We start from the raw sequence: 6705 nt of genomic DNA, 5'->3' as shown, positions 1-6705 counted from the left end.
TGCTGGTGTTGGAAACTAAAACTCTGATAGAAAGCTCATGAGCTTTCCGACCCAAAGGACAAAGGATAGGAACACCACAGGGCTGGGTAGTGTGGGAGGAATCACAGTGGGGACAAAGCTGGAGAAGGGGCCCCTTAATTCCGTAGAAGTCTCTGCTGGGCTCCCGAGCTATGTGTGCGTAGGGTGGACCCCACTGAACACAGCTAAGGCTTGGAGAACTGGAGCTGAGATTAGGGTCATCCACACAAGTCTCAGGTTAACCCTGAACAAGGGCTATATGGCGCAGAACCAAATAGGCAGAGCAAATTCCTAGAGAGATAAAATACGATTTAATATTGTAGCAACTTTATTGAGGTGTCCTTTACATATACAGTTCATCTGTTTTATGTTTATAATTCAGTGATTTTTTTGTTTCGAGGAAATTAAGGACCATTTCCATCACCCCCGTGAGACCTCGTCTTTCTGTTTATAGTTAATCTCTGTTCTCAGCTCTAAGCCCTGGAAACCACTAATCTACTTTTTGTCTCTGTAGATTTGTCTCTGCATTCTCTGGACACTTCATATAAATGGTATCGTACGATATGTAGTCTTTTGCATCTGGCTGTTTTCACTTAACAAAATGTTTTTGATGTCCATCCATATTATAGCATATATGAGTGTTTTGTTCTTCTTTAAGGATGAAAAGTATTCATTGTGTGGCTATTGCACATTCTCAAGTAAGATATGTACTGCCACCCATGTAAGGCAAGACAGAATTTCTGGTCTAAACCTAACAGGATGATTTCCTGCTAAAACAAAAGGATCACCATTCTCAAAAATCCTAGAGGTTTCAGGACTGTGAGTCTAAACAACCTAATAGTCAAAATATCTGAGAGACTATGTATAGCAGACATATTAAGAGCCTGGAAAATATGACCAATCCTCAAGGGAAAAGACAATCAACAGATGCAAACCTTGAGAAAACCCAGATGTTGGAATTATCAGACAAAATATTTAAAACATCAATTATAACTATGGTCCATGAAGTTGAGGAAAAAACACTTGAAATGCATCGATAGATAGATATTTCAATAAAGAAATAAAAAGTAGATAAGGGGCCTGGGTGGCTAAGTTGGTTAAGCATTGGACGCTTGATTTTGGCTCAGGTCATGATCTCAAGGTTCGTGGGTTCAAGCCTGGCACCCAGCGCTGTGCTGACAGTGCAGAGCCTCTTGGGATTCTCTCTCTCTCTCTCTCTCTCTCTCTCTCTCTCTGCCCTCCCCCCACTTGCACTCTCGTATGCTCTCTCTCTCTCTCTCAAACTAAATAAACTTTTTAAAAAAGTATATATATAAAAAGAATCAAATGGAAAATTTAGAACGGAAAAGTACAACATTTGAAATGAAAAACTTCCCACATGGACTCCGCAGTAGACTAGAGTAGAACCAGTAACTTGGAAAATAGGTCAATAAGAGAAACAAACTGTATGATTTCATTTATGTGTGGAATCTAAAAAAACGTGGAGTTCAGAACCAGAGAGTAGAATAGCGGTTACCAGGCACTGAAGGGTGGAGAAAATGAGGAGAGGTTGATCAGAGGTTACAAACTTTCAGTCAGAAGATTAACAAGTTCTGGGGATCTTTTCTACAGCATGGTGGCTATAGTTAATAATACTGTGTTGTGTACTTGAAATTTGTACACAGTGTATATGTATATCATTTGTACACAGTGTATATACATATCATATATGTATATGTATATGTATATGTACACAGTGTATATGTATATCAAACCATCACATGAAACACCTTAAATACACACACTTACTTACCAATTATAACTCAATAAAGCTGGAAAGAAAAGAAAATAGGTCAATAAACCTTATCCAATCTGAGGAACACCGAAACAAAGAAGATTCGAAGGTTGAACCAAATGAACAGAGCTTCAGGGGCTTGTGAGACAATATCAAAAAGCCTAACATTCATATCATTGGAGTGCCAAAAAGAGAGACGAGATTGGTGCAGAAAAAAATATTTTAAAGAATATTAACTGAAAACTTTGCACATTTTGTGAAATGTAAAATCTATCATTTCAAGAAGCTTAGTGAACCCAAAGAGAACAGCTCAGAGAAAACCATGCCTGGCCATATCATAATCAAATTAATGAAAACCAAAGATAAATTTTTAAAAATCTTTAAAGCAGCCAAGGAAAACATCATATGTTTGCATGTATGGGACCCGTGATTCAAACATCTGTGGATTTGTCATCAGAAACCGTGGAGACCAGAAGCCAGTGGGACATCTTTAAGGTGCTGAAAACAAAGGACTATTAACCCCAAATATTCTCCATCTAGTGTGGATATGCTTCATGAGTAAAGGTGAAATAAAGACATTATCAGAAAAAGGAAAACTAAGAGACTGTCAACAGCAGACATGGTCTATAAGAAATGCTAAACTAAGATCTCTAGGATGAAGGAAAAGTGTATTAGGGAAAAACTGGAATTTTCAAGAATGAAGGAAGAGCATCAAAGATGGCAAATACATGGATAAAAAAAAGTCTTTCTCTCTCTCTCTTTTTTTTTTTTTTTAATTTTTTTTTCAACGTTTTTTTATTTATTTGTGGGACAGAGAGAGACAGAGCATGAACGGGGGAGGGACAGAGAGAGAGGGAGACACAGAATGGGAAACAGGCTCCAGGCTCTGAGCCATCAGCCCAGAGCCTGACGCGGGGCTCGAACTCACGGACCGTGAGATCGTGACCTGGCTGAAGTCGGACGCTTAACCGACTGCGCCACCCAGGCGCCCCTCTCTTTTTTTTTTTTTTTTAAAGGGGGGTGCGCCTGGGTAGCTCAGTCGGTTGAGCGTCTGACTTTGGCTCAGGTCATGATCTCATAGTTCACGGGTTTGCGCCCTGTGTCAGGATCTGTGCTGACAGCTCAGAGCCTGGAGCCTGCTTCGGATTCTGTGTCTCCCTCTCTCTCTCTCTGCCCCTCCCCGTCTCACACTGTCTCTCTCTCTCCCTCAAAAATAAATAAGCATTAAAAAAATAATAAAAAAAAGAAATGCACTTTAAATATAAAATATAAAGATATATATAGGTTACAAGTAAAATGATGAAGCCCTCTCGCGGTGAAATAGCCCCAGCCCAGCAGAGGTGCTGGGGACCCGGCCTAGACCCGGTGACGGAGCCTGAAAGCACGTGGGCCCTTTGCAGCTGCACTTCTTGCCCTGTGCTGTCAGTGGAGGTACCGTACTGGCAATTGCTTGAGAAGAGTTTTCGGTTGTTGCTTCTGACACTTGATTAAGGGAAGGGTTTTCAGTTCACACCTGAGACAGCCCCAAGTGTTGCAAATTAACAGCCCAAACAGTCCTCGGATGCGGCGGTTTTCATGGAGACCATCTTTCCCCGACAAAGATGATTGCAGCAAGACTGAAGATGTACACGCATTCTACAAATAAGACCATGACTACGGGAGCGATTGCTGCAATGCTGTCTACAATCATCTATTCAAGGTGCTTCTTTCCATACTGTGCTTCCAACATTGTTGGAGGACCGGATGAAGAAGGGAACAGAGCTGTGCACGACTCGGCAAGTGCCATGCTACAAACCAGTGCCTGCTTGACAACCAGGTTGGTTTTAAGAACATGAAGAATGTGGAGCAGGTCCCACTGTCTTTGGGGCAGAGCCAGAGGGGATGGATGCATACACTAGGAAGACACTCAGAATCTGCATCATGACCAAGGAGGGCATCAGGGAGGAGACTGTTCCCCTGAGGAAGGATCGATGTGTGTGCTGTTATCATGAATCACTTCAAAACTGGTTGCTTTTACACCTTGGAACTACCAGACTAATTTGTTTTGTTAAAACATAAGCCTGTTATTGAAAAAGTAAAACGATGGAAAAGATATATGATGCCAGTAATAATGGAAAGAATGCTGTGATGCGGCTATATTGAGATCAGACAAGGTAAACTTCAGAGCAGTAAATATTAGCAGGAATAAGGAAGGAACTAGATAATTATGAAAGAATCAGTTCACCAAGAAGACATACCAATTATAAATGTATATTATATGCAGCTAACAATAGGTCCTCAAAGTAGAGCTGATAGAAAGTCATAGAACTGAAAGAGGGAACAGGCAAATCCATAGATGTATATGGTAACTTCAGTACAGGTATCCCAGATGAAGGTGAATATAGAAAACCTAAACAACATTATCACCAACTTGAATTCATCTTCTTATCAGGTACACATGAGACATACTCTGGGCCACAAATATACCTTAAAATTGTACGAATATCGAAGTCATACAAAGTATGTTTGCTGACGATAATGATGTTAAACCAAATAGAAATAAAAGAGATGTAAAATACCTGGAAAACCCTCAGATTATTTGGAAAACATTACTAAATAACCAATGAATTAAAGAGAAAGACCCAGGGGAAAATTAGAACATATTTTGAATTAAATTAAATTTAAGTTGCAACATTTGTGAGATACATCTAATGTACTTGTTCAAGGGAAGTGTGTGGCACTAAATCATCTTTTAGAAAAGGGTTTCAAAGTGAGGATCTAAGCATCTACCTTAAGAATCTAGTAAAGGTGAGTAAATTAAATTCAAAGAAAACAGAAGGAAGGAAATGGTAAAGAGCAGAATCACTGAAAGTGAAAACAAAAACAATTGAGAAAATCAATGAAACTAAAAGCTATATCTTTGACATTTTCAGTAAAATTGATTAATTTGTAGGAACACTAACAAAAATAAATGAATGAAGACACAGATTGCTAATATCAGGAATGAAAGAGGGGATATCACTACAGAGCATACAGGCATAAAAGGATATTAAGGGAATAGTAAAGATAATTGTATTCTTGTAATTCTGAAAACTTAAATTGAACCAGTTATTAAAAGACACAAACTACTGAAGCTCACTCAAGAGGAAATAAGTAACTAGATGGTCCTATATTTATTAAAGAATTTGAATTCATAGTTAAATAACTTCCAAAAAGAAGATTCCAGGTCCAGATGGCTCCACTGGAGGATCCTGTCAATCATTTCAGAAAGGACTGGTACTAAATCTATACAATCTCTTACAGAAAGAAAAGGTCAATGTCACCCTAATATAAAAGTCAGACAGGGGTGCCTGGGTGGCTCAATTGGTTGAGTGTCCAAATCTTGAATTGAGCTCAGGTCATGATCTCACCATTTGTGGGATTGAGCCCTGCATTGGGCTCTGTGCTGACAGTGCAGAGCCTGCTTGGGATTCTCTCTCTCCCTCTCTCTTTGCCCCTTCCCTGCTCATGCTCTTTATCTCTCTCTCTCAAAATAAATAAACATTAAAAAATCAGACAAAACATTAAAGAAAATTAAGAGCCCCATATCCATAATAAATATAGATGCAAAGCCCTGAATAAAATATTATCAAATAAAGATCAATAATAAATGAAAATGATAACATATCAGAACCAAATTAAGTTTATCTCAGGAATATAAGGATGATTCATTACTGAAAATCAATCAATTTAATTCACCATAACAAGAGATTAAAGAAGAAAAGCTATACTATTATATCAAAAAACACATGAGGAAGAATTTGACAAAATTCAACATCACTTCATGATATTAAGAATTATCCACAAACAAGGGATCAGAAGGGAACTGAACCTGATGAGGAGAATTTATTAAAAAAAAAAACACTTAAAAACAAAACAAGAAAAAATTCTTCAGGTAATAATGTAGTGAATGGTGAAAGACTGAATACTTTTTACCTAAGATCGGGAATCAGGAATGATGTCCACTTTAACCTCATATTTAACTTCATACTTGATGTCCTCTTGAGTGAAATGAGGCAGGAAAAAGAAGTAAAATGTATACAAATCGGGAAAGAAGAAATAAATCTGTCTTTATTTGTAGATGTCACGATTTTCTAAATAGAACATACCAAGGTGGTGCCTGGGTGGCTCAGTGGGTTAAGTGTCCAACTCTTGATCTCAATGCAGATCTTGATCTCAGGGTTGTGAGTTCAAGCCCTGTGTTGGACTCCGTGCCGGGTGTGAAGCCTACTCAAAAAAGAAAAAGGAAGAAAAGGAAGAAAATACCAAGCAATCTACAAAAATAGCTCCTAAAACTCCATAAATGAGATTAGTGATGTATGATACAAGGTCAGTATACAAAAAATAATTGTATTTCCCAATGCTGACAATGAACAGTTGGAAGGCAAAGTTTTAAAGTCCATGCCATGTATAATGGTACACACAGCATGAGATACTTATGTATAAATTTAACAAAATATACTTATCCGTTTGCTGAAAAACAGTAAACAGTGATAAAAGATTCAATAATGTTCCATTTCAGTTCTCTCCAAATTGATCTATAGATTCAATTCAATCACAATAACATCATGGCGGGATATTTGTAGATGTAGAAAAGCTGGCTCAGAAATGTATGTAGAAATGAAAAGGAACCCAAATAGACAAAACAGCTTTGAAAAGGAGAAAAAGTTGGAGGACTCACATGAGCTGATTTCAAGACTTATTGTAAAGCTACAGTAATCAAGACATGGCGGTATTGGTAAGAGGATAAACACACAGATTATTGGTGCAGAATCTAAAGTATATAAACAGGGGCACCCGGGTGGCTCAGTCGGTTAAGCGGCCGACTTTGGCTCAGGTCATGATCTCACAGTCCGTGAGTTCGAGCCCCGCATCGGGCTCTGTGCTGACAGCTC

At 38.5% G+C, this 6705-nt stretch overlaps 1 pseudogene; it reads left to right on the top strand.

Moving 5' to 3' along the window:
- Positions 1-3088: 3088 nt before the first annotated feature.
- Positions 3089-3850, top strand: LOC145713729 (proteasome subunit beta type-1 pseudogene; annotated as a pseudogene).
- Positions 3851-6705: the final 2855 nt, after the last annotated feature.

Source organism: Panthera onca, chromosome X (genome assembly GCF_046562875.1).
Source record: "Panthera onca isolate mPanOnc1 chromosome X, mPanOnc1 haplotype 2, whole genome shotgun sequence".
Lineage (NCBI taxonomy): Eukaryota > Metazoa > Chordata > Mammalia > Carnivora > Felidae > Panthera > Panthera onca.
This window is presented reverse-complemented; position numbering and strand designations above follow the sequence as displayed.